The sequence below is a fragment of the Balaenoptera physalus genome (genome assembly GCF_965194825.1).
Source record: "Balaenoptera physalus genome assembly, chromosome: 19".
In the NCBI taxonomy this organism is placed as follows: Eukaryota; Metazoa; Chordata; class Mammalia; order Artiodactyla; family Balaenopteridae; genus Balaenoptera; species Balaenoptera physalus.
Window position 1 is genome coordinate 1,294,120 of NC_138900.1, and position 14,414 is coordinate 1,308,533.

The 14,414-nt window shown below is 40.3% G+C and overlaps 1 protein-coding gene and 1 pseudogene across 5 annotated transcripts in view; one reads left to right on the plus strand and one right to left on the minus strand.

Moving 5' to 3' along the window:
* The window catches only part of LOC309648183 (mitochondrial import inner membrane translocase subunit Tim8 A pseudogene), a 29,344-nt pseudogene extending 15,640 nt beyond the window's left edge, over nt 1-13,704 (minus strand). Inside the window, exon 1 of the transcript XR_014268669.1 lies at nt 13,616-13,704. The product of XR_014268669.1 is annotated as a mitochondrial import inner membrane translocase subunit Tim8 A pseudogene (transcript). The remainder of the gene's footprint in view (nt 1-13,615) is intronic.
* LOC309648147 (zinc finger protein 550-like) overlaps nt 1-14,414 on the plus strand; it is a 142,108-nt gene that overhangs the window by 37,768 nt on the left and 89,926 nt on the right. For 3 of the 4 annotated variants that reach the window (XR_014256491.1, XR_014256492.1, XR_014256494.1), the window contains one exon: nt 3,012-3,894. The gene's annotated coding sequence lies outside the window, so the exon portion shown is untranslated. Of the gene's footprint in view, nt 1-3,011; nt 3,895-13,642 lie in introns of those variants that run through there. The other variant, XR_014256493.1, reaches the window with a different exon arrangement.

The following is a 14,414-nucleotide window of genomic DNA, read 5'->3' on the forward strand; positions in this document are numbered from 1 at the left end:
TGGATAGAGGGAAAATTCATTCAGCAACCCCAATCAAAATAGATGTAGACTCATCTTAACCCCTCCCCAACATCAAGTAATATCTCCTCAAACAGGAACCTATAAAAGGAATTCAACATATCATAAAAGACTATATTAAACAAGGTCTACTGATTCTTTGCACGAGTCCTTGCAATACCTCCTTCCTCTCAGTTAGAAAACCTAATGGAAGAGGCATTTTGTTCAGTATTAAAGAGCCATCAATAATATAGTCATATCCCGCCATCCAGTAGTCCTTAATTCCCATATGCCTTTATTTGCAGTTCCCACAGACAGCAAGGTTTTCACATGGCTGATTTATGTGGTGCTTTCTTTGTTATGCCAGTGGATCCAGACAGCCAATCCTTGTTTGCCTTTACTTGGAATGACCAACAGTACACTTGGACAGTATTGCCCCAGGGATATACGGAGAGTCCTATTTACTTTTCTCAGACCTTAAAATCATACCTTGCAGATGTTACTTTCCCAAATGACTTCACTTTACTCCAATATGTGGATAACTAACTTCTTTGCTCTTCAGGCATGCAGGCTTCTCAAAAAGACAGCCTCTAACTACTTGAGCCTGCATTATAGCAAAAGATCAAACTGTTAATATTTATACTGATAGCCAGTATGCTTTTTTTTTTTCAAACAAGAGGCATCAGCCACCATGTCCCCCTTCTTTTTTTAAATTTTATTTATTGATTTATGTCTGCATTGGGTCTTTGTTGCTGCGCGGGGGCTTTTTCTCTAGTTGTGGCAAGTGGGGGCTACTCTTCGTTGCGGTGTGCAGGCTTCTCATTGCAGTGGCTTCTCTTCTTGTGGAGCGTGGGCTCTAGGCGCACAGGCTTCAGTAGTTGTGGCACGCGGGCTCAGTAGTTGTGGCTCACGGGCTTAGTTGCTCCACGGCATGTGGGATCTTCCTGGACAAGGGCTTGAACCCACATCCCCTGCACTGGCAGGCGGATTCATAACAACTGCGCCACCAGGGAAGTCCCAGTCAATATGCTTTTGATGTTACCCATGATTTTGGTATTATATGGAAGCAAAGGGTTTTGTTTGTTTGTTTTAACTTCCACAGGACAAACTATTAAGAATAGCCAATATGTATTGGACCTTCTGGACGCTATTAAAATACTAAAACTTCTGGCCATTATAAATATCTCAGGTTATTCAAGGCTTGGTTCAAAGGAAAGGAAATAATTTAGCCGATACTGTAGCAATGACTGCTGTTCTTTGACCCACTTCAAAAAAGCTTTAATTATTACCTAACCTTATGTTAGCTTACGAGATTTACTGGCAGAAACCTAAAACAATGTTTCTCCAGAGGAACGAGACAAATCTTATACCGGGGATGTAAATTTTGGGAAGATCATAATTTATGGTAGGGGTCTAACAGTACTCCAGTTTTGACTCATAGCCTCCAGGAACATATTATTGAACATACCTGGGGGCCCAGATAAAATGATACGTGCAAAACAATGCTACTGAAAACCATCCCACAAAATAGCCACTGAAGTATATTTGAAGTGTAACCTTTGTCCAAAACGTAATCCAGGTAAACCCATCCATTTCTCTAAAGATTGTTTTCCTTTGCCTTCAGGACCCTTTGAGGTATGGTTAATGGAATTTATCCAACTGCCACCATCTCAGGGACATAAATATGTAGTTGTACTAGTATGCATGTTTTCTCACTGGATTGAAACATTTCCATGTTGCAGGGTTATCGCACTTTTGGTAGGCAAAATTCTTTTGGAAAAAATAATTTCTACATGGAGTATTTCATCTGAGCTTCATAGTAATCAAGGAACTCATTTTACAGGGCAAGTTATTCAGTCAATCTGTAAAACTTGGCCTTTTATAACCCCCCCCCCCAGTATTTCCACTGCCTCTATCATTCACAGTCCTCCAGGCTAGTGGAACTTACATATAGAACTATTAAGGCTCAATTGGCTAACAAGACATGGAAACAACCTAAATGTCCATCAACAGAAGAATGGATAAAGAAGATGTACATATAGACAATGGAATACTAGTCAGCCATCAAAAAGAATGAAATAATGCCATTTGCAGCAACATGGATGGAACTAGAGATTATCATACTAAGTGAAGTAAGTCAGAAAGAGAAAGACAAATACCATATGATATCACTTTTATGTGGAATCTAAAATATGACACAAATGAACTTATGTATAAAAACAGAAACAGACTCACAGACATAGAGAAGAGACTTGTGGTTGCCAAGGGGGAGAAGGCGTTAGGGAGGGATGGATTGGGGGTTTGGGATTAGCAGATGCAAACTATTATACAATATATATTGAATAGAATGGATAAACAACAAGGTCCTACTGTGTAGCACAGGGAACTACATCCTGTGATAAACCATAATGGAAAACAATGTGAAAAAGAATATATATATGTATGTATAACTGAATTACTTTGCTGTTCAGCAGAAATTAACACAGCATTGTACATCAAGTGTACTTCAATAATAATAATTTTAAAAAGACTTAATTGGCTAAACTAGTTGAATCTTTTAATCTACCATAGCCGGAACCCCTGCCCCTGGTATTGCTCAGCCTAAGGTCTACCCCCTTTGGTAAGCACTGACTTTCTTCCTTTGAAATAATTACGGGAAGAACAATGAAAATATGTGATGCACTACATGAGCCCAATGTGGTTAAAGGAGACCTCTTAACATATTGCCAATAACTAACTAAAAACATTAAAGCTTCATGCTTACTAGTACTAGAATCTTTTAAAAGTGAGTAACCTTTTTAAAAAAAAAAAGTGAGTTCCCAGGAGACAAAGCCATTAAGAAAACAATTTACAACCAGGTGACTATATTTATTGGAAAAGACACCTCCCTGGAGATGCTTTGCAACCTCAGTGGAAAGAGGTTGTTAATCAGGTATTAACAGGTTGTTCACTAAGCCATGTGCAGCAAAACCTTTGGTGTTCACTCATGGAGTCACGTTTCTCATTTTTGAAAGGCTACCAATCCTGAATGGACCTCCCAACCCATTGATGACCTCCGTCAAAACAAGAAAAACTTCCCTGGGTCAGAAGCAGATGACATCTGAGTAGACAGCTCATCGCAAGAGTCGAGACCAGGCCTGTAACCCCAACTTTGTTGATAGTTTCAAACTGTTTTTCTTTTTGTTAACTGAGGTACCTATACACTTGACTTTGTCACAGTGAGGGTCAATAAGCCTTTTTACCCCTTCCTCATGTTTTCTTTAATCCTGATAATCCTAATATTGGAATTATTCCTCTGTCATAAAATCTTTACCTTGAGGAATGACAAATTGAAATTGTAATGGTGTAATCATACTCAGGCATACAAAATGGAGTTGAGCAGCCATTGAGGATCAGATCTCAAACACATCCCTGCATCACTGAGAATTTGAACTTTCTTTGAACTGTACCAAACCCAAGGACACCATCAGCCATATTTAGAACACCCAGCAGCTGCACCCTTTTGGTCTAAAGTTTCCCCTTGTAACTCTGCAACCATTTTGGACCCCAACCAATCCTTGCCTAACAAGCACCCTTATTTCTTGCTTGCTCCAATTATAATTCCTGACAGACAACTATGTAACTCACTATGATCTTGCAGTTTTTGCCTTCCATTTTAAGCTTTCTCCATTTTGTAGTATAGTAGAATACAATTCACATGCTCCTTGACTCTGTGTGTCCTGGACTAAATACTTTTTTTGGGGCAAGGGGCAGCTTGCGGGATCTTGGTTCCCTGACCAGGGATTGAACCCGTGCCCTTGGCAGTGAAAGGGCAGAGTCCTAAACACTGGACTGCCACGGAATTCCCTCCTGGACTACATTCTTAATAAACCCCAAATAAATGCCTTTTTATTTCAATCAGGTCTCTGTTTCTGAAATTTCGGTTTACAGAAGGAAGAAGTAAAACTCACTATTTGCAGATGGCATGACACTGTATATATAGAAACCCGAAAAACTCCACCAAAGAACTGTTAGAGCTAAGTGAATTGACTAAAATTGCAGAATACAAAATTAGTATACAGAAATCTGTTGTATTTCTGTGCACTAATAATGAACTGTCACAGAAATGAAGAAAATAATCCCATTTACAGTTGCATCAAAAAGAATAAAATATCTAGTAATAAATTTAACCAAGGAGGTGAAAGACTTGCAGTTTAAAAACTATAAGACACTGAGGAAAGAAATTGAAGATGATACAAACAAATGGGAAGATATACCATGCTCATGGATTGGAATAATCAATATCATGAAAATATACATACTACCCAAAGCAATCTACAGACTCAGTGCAATCTCTATCAAAATACCAATGACGGGCTTCCCTGGTGGCGCAGTGGTTGGGGGTCCGCCTGCCAATGCAGGGGACACGGGTTCGGGCCCTGGTCCGGGAAGATCCCACATGCTGTGGAGCGGCTGGGCCCATGCGCCACAACTACTGAGCCTGTGCTCTAGAGCCCGCGAGCCACAACTGCTGAGCCCATGTGCCACAACTGCTGAAGCCCACACACCTAGAGCCCAAGCTCCGCAACAGAAGAAGCCACCACAATGAGAGGCCCGCGCACCGTGACGAAGAGTAGCCCCCGATTGCCGCAGCTGGAGGGGGGCCATGCGCAGCAATGAAGACCCAACGCAGCCAAAAATAAATAAATAAAATAAATTTATAAAAAAAAAAAAAAAAATACCAATGACATTTTTCACCAGAACTAGAATAAATATTTCTAAAATTTGTATGGAACTACAAAAGACCCCAAATAGCCAAAGCAGTCTTGAGACAGAAGAGCAAAGCTGGAGGTATCATGCACCCAGACTTGAAACCATACTACAAAGCTATCATAATCAAAACAGTATGGTCCTGTCACAAAACCAGACACATAGATCAATGGAACAGAGTAAAAAGTCCAGAAGTAAGCCCACAGTCATATGGTCAATTTATCTATGACAAAGGAGGCAAGAGTATACAATTGGGAAAGGACAGTTGCCTCAATAAATGGTGTTGGGAAAACTAGGTAGCTACACGTGAAAGAATAAAACTAGGGGGCTTCCCTGGTGGCACAGTGGTTAAGAATCTGCCTGCCAATGCAGGGGACACAAGTTCGAGCCCTGGTCTGGGAAGATCCCACATGCCGTGGAGCAACTAAGCCCGTGCACCACAACTACAGAGTCTGTGCTCTAGAGCCTACGAGCCACAACTACTGAGCCCACGTGCCACAACCACTGAAGCCTGTGTGCCTAGAGCCTGTGCTCCGCAACAAGAGAAGCCACCACAATGAGAAGCCTGCGCACCGCAACGAAGAGTAGCCCCCACTTGATGCAACTAAAGACAGCCCGTGTGCAGCAATGAAAACCCAATGCAGCCAAAAATAAATAAATAAATAAATACATAACTAAATTTATTTTTAAAAAAAGAATAAAACTAGACCACTTACACCATATACAAAAATAAACTCAAAATGGATTAAGGACTTAAATTTAAGACCCCAAAACCATAAAACTCTTTAGAAGAAAACATAGGCAGTAACCTCTTTGACATCAGTCTTAGCAATATTTTTTTGGATGTGTCTCCTCAGGCAATGGCAACAGAAGCAAAAATAAATAAGTGGGATGACATTAAACTAAATAGCTTTTGCACAGCAAAGGAAACCACCAACAAAATGAAAAGGCAGCCTGCTGAATGGGGGAAGATATTTGCAAATGATATATCCAATAAGGGGTTGTTAATCCAAAATATATACAGAACTCATACAACTCTATATTAAAAAAAAAATTTTTTTTTTTAACGGCTAAGGAGCAGAATAGACATTTTTCCGAAGAAGACATACAGATGGCCGACAGGCACATGAAAAGGTGCTCAACTTCATTAATCATGATAGAAATGCAAATCAAAACCACAATGAGATACCACCTCACGCATGTCAGAATGGCTTATCAAAAAGAAAAAACAGGACTTCCTAGTGGTGCAGTGGTTAAGAATCTGCCTGCCAATGCAGGGGACACGGGTTTAAGCCCTGGTTTGGGAAGATCCCACGTGCCACGGAGCAAGTAAGCCCATGTGCCACAACTACTGAGCCTGTGCTCTAGAGCCTGTGAGCCACAACTACTGAAGCCCATGTGCCTAGAGCCCATGCTCCACAACAAGAGAAGCCACTGCAATGAGAAGCCCACACACGGCAACAAAGAGTAGCCCCCGCTCACCACAACTAGAGAAAGCCCACATGCAACAATAAAGACCCAACGCAGCCAAAAATAAAAAATAAAATAAATTTTTTAACAAGGAAACAAGTGTTGACCAGAATGTGGAGAAAAGGGAACCCTCAAACACTGTTGGTGGGGATGTAAATTGGCCCAGCCACTGTGGAAAACAGTATGGAGGTTCCTCAAAAAACTAAAAATAGAACTATCAATGGTTGAACAGTTACACTTCAGAGTATTTGAAGAAAACAAAAACACTAATTTGAAAAGACATATGTACCCCTATGTTCATTGCAGCATTGTTTACAATAGCCAAGATATGGACAGAACCTAAGTTTATCAATAGATGAATGGATAAAGATGTGGTATGTATGTGTGTGTGTGTATATATGTATAACACACACAATGGAATATCACTCAGCCATAAAAAATAAGAAATCGTGCCATTTGTGACAACATGGATGGACCTGGAGGGTGTTATGTTAAGTGAAATAAGTCAGAGAAAGAAATACTGTATGATTTTACCTCTATGTTGGATCTAAAAAACAAAAATGAACAAACAAAACAGAAACAGACTCATAGATACAGAGAACAAACTCGTGGTTACCAGAGGGGAGGGGGCTGAGGGAGTGGACAAAATAGGTGAAGCAATTTACAAGGTAGAAACTTCCAGATATAAAATGAATGTCATGAGGATGTAATTTGCACATAGGAAATATAGTCAATAATATTGTAACCAGTGCTCAAACATAGTAACTGGTCTTATTGAGGTGATCATTTCACAATGCACAAAAATAATGAATCAGTGTTATACACCTGAACCTAATATAAACATAAAAAAATAATGAATGAATGCAACAAAAAAGAAACCTCTCACAAATTTTCTTCTGTTGTTTTTTTCTATTCAGTTCAAAATACTTTTTCCAGTGTTTTGTTTTGTTTTGTTTTGTTCTGTTTTTGTTTTTGTTTTTGTTTTTTTAATTGGTGTATGTGTGAGGAGAGAGAGATGGAGAGGAGAGGGAGATCAAACTAATACAGAAGGGATCTTCTTTTATCTTATAAAATGCTTCTACAAAAGTGCGATTGCAAATGTCATGCCTCTTTGTGCCTTATAAAATACTTCCCCGCACATTGTGAACTCCTCTATGCACTTTTATTCAATGTTACATTGGTGTTTCTCTCTAGTGAAATAAAGCAAGAAAATAAATATATAACGTTTGTGAAGGAATAAATAAAGACTTTATCACTAACCACCTTAATTATTTCCTCAAATTTCATCTACACCTGACTCCTACTATGGAGACCCAATTTACTATTGTAATGCTTCCCTACTCCCTATACTTTTCTTCACCTCTGTGTGGTTCTTCTTTTCTCTTTCCCTAAGACCTATTATTACTGTCTAAGATACTACGTAATTTAACAACTTAGCACATTGCTTGTTGTGTGTTTCCCTTAACCAGAATGCAATTTCCATGAGGAAGCATTTTTTTACTTATTATGTTCTGTGCACTCATATATATCTAGGAATGTGCCTGACAAGGTACACAATGAATATATGTTGAAGCACTGAACAAACATGAAAAACGGAAGTTCCTGTTCATTTGTAACATTGTTTGCTATTTTTTCCAACACTGCTCATTCCCGTCTCACCCAATCAGTTTCAATACCTTCAAGGGTTCTCAAGAATGGAAAGAAGTCATATTTTGGATTCAAACGCTGAATTGACTAAGAAAGATGGATAGGATGTGCTCAGTTTTTTTCTTTCTTCTCTCAACTATTAGATTTCAGTGTCTTCTGCTCCTTTTCCATTAGGATTTTTGTTTATTTCCAAAGTAATTTCTTCCCTATCTGTTCTGCTCTCCTGTTAGATATCTTTATTAATCGCTTTTAATAGCTTTCAGTGGTTGCATAACTCACAAATGTTTTCCAGAAATGATCTCAAATCCCTTTGCAGACACTATTACTGCAATTACAGATGAAGTGATTAATCACCTTCCACCAAAAAGATGAGATCATGGCATTTCAAAACCTTTACCCAGGGTTCAGAATCCCCCTTTTCCACACCTGCAGCCACTGTTCTCACAGCAAACAACAATTGGGTTAGTAGCTTTTTTTTTTTTTTTTCCTCCAGATAGGTTTCACATTCTCTTAAGGAATGTATTTCAGGAAATCTATGAAGATTATTTTCTTAAAATAATTAGGCGGGACTTCCCTTGGTGGCACAGTGGTCGAGAATCCACCTGTCAATGCAGGGGAAATGGGTTTAATCCCTGGTCTGGGAAGATCCCACGTGCCGTGGAGCAACTAAGCCCGTGTGCCACAACTACTGAGCCTGCACTCTAGAGCCCTCAAGCCACAACTACTGAGTCCACGTGCCTAGAGCCCGTGCTCTGCAACAAGAGAAGCCACCACAATGAGTAGATCCCACATAACATGGAGCAACTAAGCCCATGCACCACGACTATTGAGCCTGTGCTCTAGAGCCTATGAGCCACAACTACTGAAGCCCGCATGCCTAGAGCCCGTGCTTGGCAACAAGAGAAGCCACTGCAATGAGAATCCTGTGCACTGCAACAAAGAGTAGCCCCTGCTCGCCGCAACTAGAGAAAGCCTGTGCGCAACAACAAAGACCTGATGCAGCCAGAAATAAATAAATAAGCATTTTTAAAAATAATAAGGCTTTCTGAGGTTGAAATATAAAAAAATTTAGAGACAGATAGCAGACAAACAGACAAAAACAGGAAAGGAAAGACATTTGTTAAGGGAACCAGAGGCTATCACCACACTTGTCCACCTGCTTCAGGGCTGCTGGAGATTTTCCTTTCTCCTCCTGTTACCAGCCCTCTATGAAAACATCTCTCACTTACCCCTAGTAAGCACACTGAACCTCACAGGTTTCACTCTAAAGACTTCTTGCTACAAGCATGTGATGAGCAGTAAGACAGGGAAGATGGGTTCCCAGATGCTGAGTTTGAGAATGATAGCTGCTGCTATGCGTAAGTGCTTTTGGTGGTGTTCCTATGTGTTTTGCAAAGGGGGGGAGGGGCATGTATTGTTAGCCAAAGTCTAGTATGTTTCTAAATTTCTCTCAGTTGTAAAAAGTTAACATTCATTCTCATTCAGAGAAAATTAAGTCTCGTTTATTTTGCATTTATAGAAACAAATTTTATGTGAAGAAAAACATGTTACCAAACCAGGTTCGTTTGCCCAATGTGCAGCAAGCCAAATACTGAGATGTGGAGGTTTGCAGCAGAGAAAGGGCTTATTTTTATTTGTACAAGGCAGCCAAGTGAGGAGACTGGAGAAAAAATACCAAATACACCTTTCAGGAGATGGGGAACTTGGGCCATTTATGGGTGAAGAGTGTAGTGTGGTCAGTGGTATAGGGAAGGTGATTGGAGGCAGGAAAAGGTGAAATAATCATTGTTCTGTGCAGGCACAATGGAGCTACATGCTTTCAGGGACACGTGCAAATTCAGGAGGAGTTGGTATGAAACGTTTGGGGGAATTTGGGGCCATAAAGTTGAAGGTCACGTATCAAACAACCAAGTCTATTCTGTGCATACTCGGATTGGCCACATTGGTTTCATCTATTTTCAGCCACTTTTGTTGTGTTACAAGCCAAGGTGTTTTTAACTAGCTGCTCTGTTATCTTCTGTTGTGTCAGACAAGTTCAAGAATTTCTATTAGTCACCAATTTCTGTTAACCCTATGGGGCACGGTTTCAGGATGGGTTTTTTAACCCTATAGGGCACAGTTTCAATCCCCCATCTTTTTTTTTTTTTGAATATTATTTTTTTATACAGCAGGTTCTTATTAGTCATCAACTTTATACACATCAGTGTATACATGTCAATCCCAATCACCCAATTCATCACACCACCCCCACCCCCCATCTTTTGATCATTCCTCAGTCTTAAGTGAAAAGGGGCAATGACCACTCTGGCTACTTCCTGCAGAAGAGAGGCATGGGCCTGATATGGGTTTGAGGAATGAAACTGTTTCTTATTTGATTGCAAATACTCATGATTCCCTAGATGAGGCCAAGGCTTTGGTTCTGAGCCTTTATGTTCATATGGGTTGGGGTTTTGGGTTTAAACATATGAAACAAACAGCAAGTATAGAGTTTTGACAAGAAAGAATATAAATCCTAGCAAGCATAAAACAACACCACCTAGCTAAGTAATTCCTCTAATATAGACCTTATTCCTGATGGGATCCATGAGCACATATTTCCTAAGAGATTGGATCCAGGAAAATAGTCCTGGAAACCAGTTTGGACCCAGTACTTCTGGGATATTTGCTGTAGCCGGTAGTCTGTTGCCTGATTTTGTCTATATGAGTTTCCACTTCAGCTGAGGCATTAATGTATACATGACAAGAGGTATTAGCAATAACACAAACTTCACCCTGTTCAGCTAGTATATAATCTAGAGCTATACGATTATCTAGGACTACTTTGGCTAACGAGTCAACTTTTTCCCATAGTACATCTGAAGTTTGTTTGTTTTTTTAAATCATAATCATAGTGAAGTTCAGGATGGCCAAAAAACTGATGACAGGCACAACCAAGGGGTCAGCATGATTATGTACAGAAAAAGGATTTAGATGACATAGCCAACATCTAGAAAGATTGCCTGTTTTTCCCAATGTTTGAGAAATCCTAATTATTCTTCCAAACCTGGAAGGATAAAATCACAGAGGAAACATAGCAAAAGAAAAGGACACTCATTTTGGTGATCTAGTGAGCTAATTATTTGTTGCTTGGCCTTGGAGCATTACCTTCTGAAGAATTATACTTTGCCAAAGTCACCACTCTAGCCATCCCACTAGGAGCATAGATATCCCCACAAATATTAGAGTTCCTCAGTCATAAATGTCAGGCATGCAGTTAGGTTAACAGTACTATAAAGCCAGCAGACAATCCTATTGACTGAACAAGAGCTTTGGTACCATTCACCTTAATTTCTTTTTTTAAAAATATTTTATTTATTTATTTTATCTATTTGGCTGTGTTGGGTCTTAGTTGCAGCATGCGGGATCTTTCATTGTGGTGCGTGGGCTCAGCAGTTGCAGCACACGGGCTCTCTAGTTATTGCAAACGGGCTCTAGAGTGCGCAGGCTTAGTTGGCCCATGGCATGTGGGATCTTAGTTCCCCGACCAGGGATCGAACCCACGTCCCTTGCATTGGAAGGCAGATTCTTAACCACTGGACCACCAGGGAAGTCCCTCACCTTAATTTCTTTCTCGTAACTTCCTTCTGAAAGCAACTTAAGATCTGTTGGGGTTCACTGCCCATTCAGAGAAGTCAGTATTGGGGATCTGGAATCAGCCAGGATTTGGATGATATTGGTCATGGTTTTCTTTAACAGCGTGGTTTCTGTTCCCTGTGTTGTTCCTTATAAGGTCTGGCCCAGCAAATATGGACTGGTCTTCTGGATGCTTAGTTTTCCAGTATTTCAGTAGGACCCAATCTCCAGGACAAAAGAGTTGCAGGGGAACATTTGTGGGAAATATTAACCTGCTGGAGGCAAACTTATATATAGCAGTTAGAATGGTGCCCATTAATTGTACAGACCTGTGAGTGTCTAGTTTCTTAATTCGAGTTCCTTCCAGATTTCCTAAACCATTTCTGGAACATAAAAAGGGTCTCCCATACAATATTTAAGGCCCTTTCAGCCTTGCCAAAAAAAGATTTCACTTTTTGCAGTACAGGGAAGAGGAGATGTAGGGCTGACTGAAGGGCATTACCTGACTCCTCTGCTGAGAATGGAACCCCTGGACAACAGCTGTAAACCTGATTCCTTACCTTCCCTTTCCCTTTGCTTCCCTTTCCTTTCCTTTGTCCTCTCCTTTCTGTGCCACAATGTGTGCAGGATCTCAGTTCCCCAACCCGGGATTGAACCTGGGTCACGGCAGTGAAAGTGCCAAATCCTAACCATTAGACCACCAGGGAACTCCGTCTCTGCATTCTTACCCTTGCATGTGAATCACTGATTTTCACAATAAATATTTCAATTAAAAAATCCAAGGGAGGGAAATCCCTGGTGGTCCAGTGGTTAGGGGGTGTTCTCCAAGATCTTATCGAATATTTGTATGAAGTTGTCATTTCTGTCTGGAGAGATCCTCACCAATTGTGAAGTGTTCCTTCTCTGGGATGCGGACTTTGTAAGGGAGGAGGAGTGTAGTGTATCAATGTCATTATTCAGTTTAACTTTATACACCAGTGGGTTCATTCAAAATATTCATAGTAAACATTATTTTTATAATACTATTTAAGGTTGAAGTAAAAAATATCACCAGTGTGATGAAAATAGGTTACAAAACTAGAAAATGAAGCAAAATAAGGGACAAAGGAAAGAACCAGAAATCTTGATAAGAATCACAAGATGAAGACAAATAAAAACATATGCCAGGAGAATTTCCCGTGGGAATTTGGGAGTGTGCATAAATCTGAGAGTCTAACAACCATGACATTGCTGAGGTTGTGGATCAATCCACTCTTAATGACCTCCAGTGAGTCACAGGTAGTAATGATTGATAACTTCCCCTGATCATAGAGGTTCTGCAGAGACACAGGAAGGGTCTAAATTAAATGCCCTGTTCTCATTGAGTGCAGGGTGATTCCATTCTTCTAAGAGGATGTCTGGTCCAAATTTTTATTTTCTGTTTAAGAAAATTATCTTATAAATGGGACATGTCATTGAGATGAAATCACAATAAGGCAAAGATGACAGAGATAGATATATAGATGATAGACATATAGGTGGATGATAGACATACAGATGACAGAAGAATGGATCCATTTTTATAGGTGAGGAATGGAAGCCAAGGCCCTAGGAGGGTAGAGAGTGTTGATTACTATGATAAAGAGAACGTCCAAGTACTTAAGATGCAATGAACAGCCTTCTGCCAAGGATAAAAATTTAGAGACACATCATTAAAGTCTCCATGACACAACATGCCCCTCATCAGCAGATACCACACAGACACTAGGCGTCTACTCAGAGTAGGAGCTCATCTTCTTCATCTTACTCACTACCTTATCTTGAAGCCTCTACAGTGAACCCTGTTTATGGTCAGTGTGTTTAGTGAGAAGCCAGTGAAACAAGTTTCAAAACAATGCAACTGAAGAGAGAGGGGAAGTGTCAGGCACTCCTGATGCACGTTGATGAGGGGCAACATACCTCTGGTTTCCTCAGCAAATGCCTTTCCTGTTTTTATGGCTTTGTTCTTATGTCTGTCTATATCTATATATATAACCTATTTAAGGTGGTTCCCTTTTTATTGTCCTGACCTCAGGAAGTGAAATTTATTTTAAGAATAGTTAATTTCCGGTTTCCTGACATAAATGTTTTCTAAGAATCAGATACCTGAAGAGATACTTACCAAATGTGTATTTGCTCCCGTAACAAGGACTGCCATGGCAGCATCTGAGTGTGCAATGGGGACACGTAAGCCTGAGATAAAGGTTTAGAACCCCACGATGTCATCTGCTCCTTGGAAGTGATTACCACGTCACATGTAAGTGCACTGACAGTGTCTGCATACGGAGAGGAGACAAACTCTGAAAAACATTTGAGACTATGTAACTACCCAGAGCTATTAAAAGTACCTGGGCTTCCCTGGTGGCGCAGTGGTTAAGAATCCGCCTGCCAATGCAGGGGACATGGGTTCGAGCCCTGGTCTGGGAAGATCCCACATGCTGTGGAGCAACTAAGCCCATGCGCCACAACTACTGAAGCCCACGCACCTAGAGCCCTTGCTCCACAAGAGAAGCCATCCCAAAGAGAAGCCCACACACCACAACGAAGAGTAGCCCCCACTGGCTGCAACTAGAGAAAACCCGCCCACAGCAATGAAGACCCAACGCAGCCAAAAAGAAATAAATAAACTAAAAAAATAATAATAATAAAAGTGCTTAATGAGATAGATATCCATGAGGAGTGGCAGAAATTGATGGTGAAAACTGGTTTTTGAAATAATCAAAATCCCACTGGAATGTGAGGAAAAAAACCCCAAAACTTGACATCTAATAAGTGAGAGAAGGAAACCACTAAAATGCCTACTCGGGATTCTTTAGTATATTTAAAGGCTTTTCACAAAACATAATTTCTTCCTATAACTCAGAGCATTCATGGTAGTAAAACTGAAGGAAAAGGCAGGGTGAGGAGAGTTAGAAAGTATA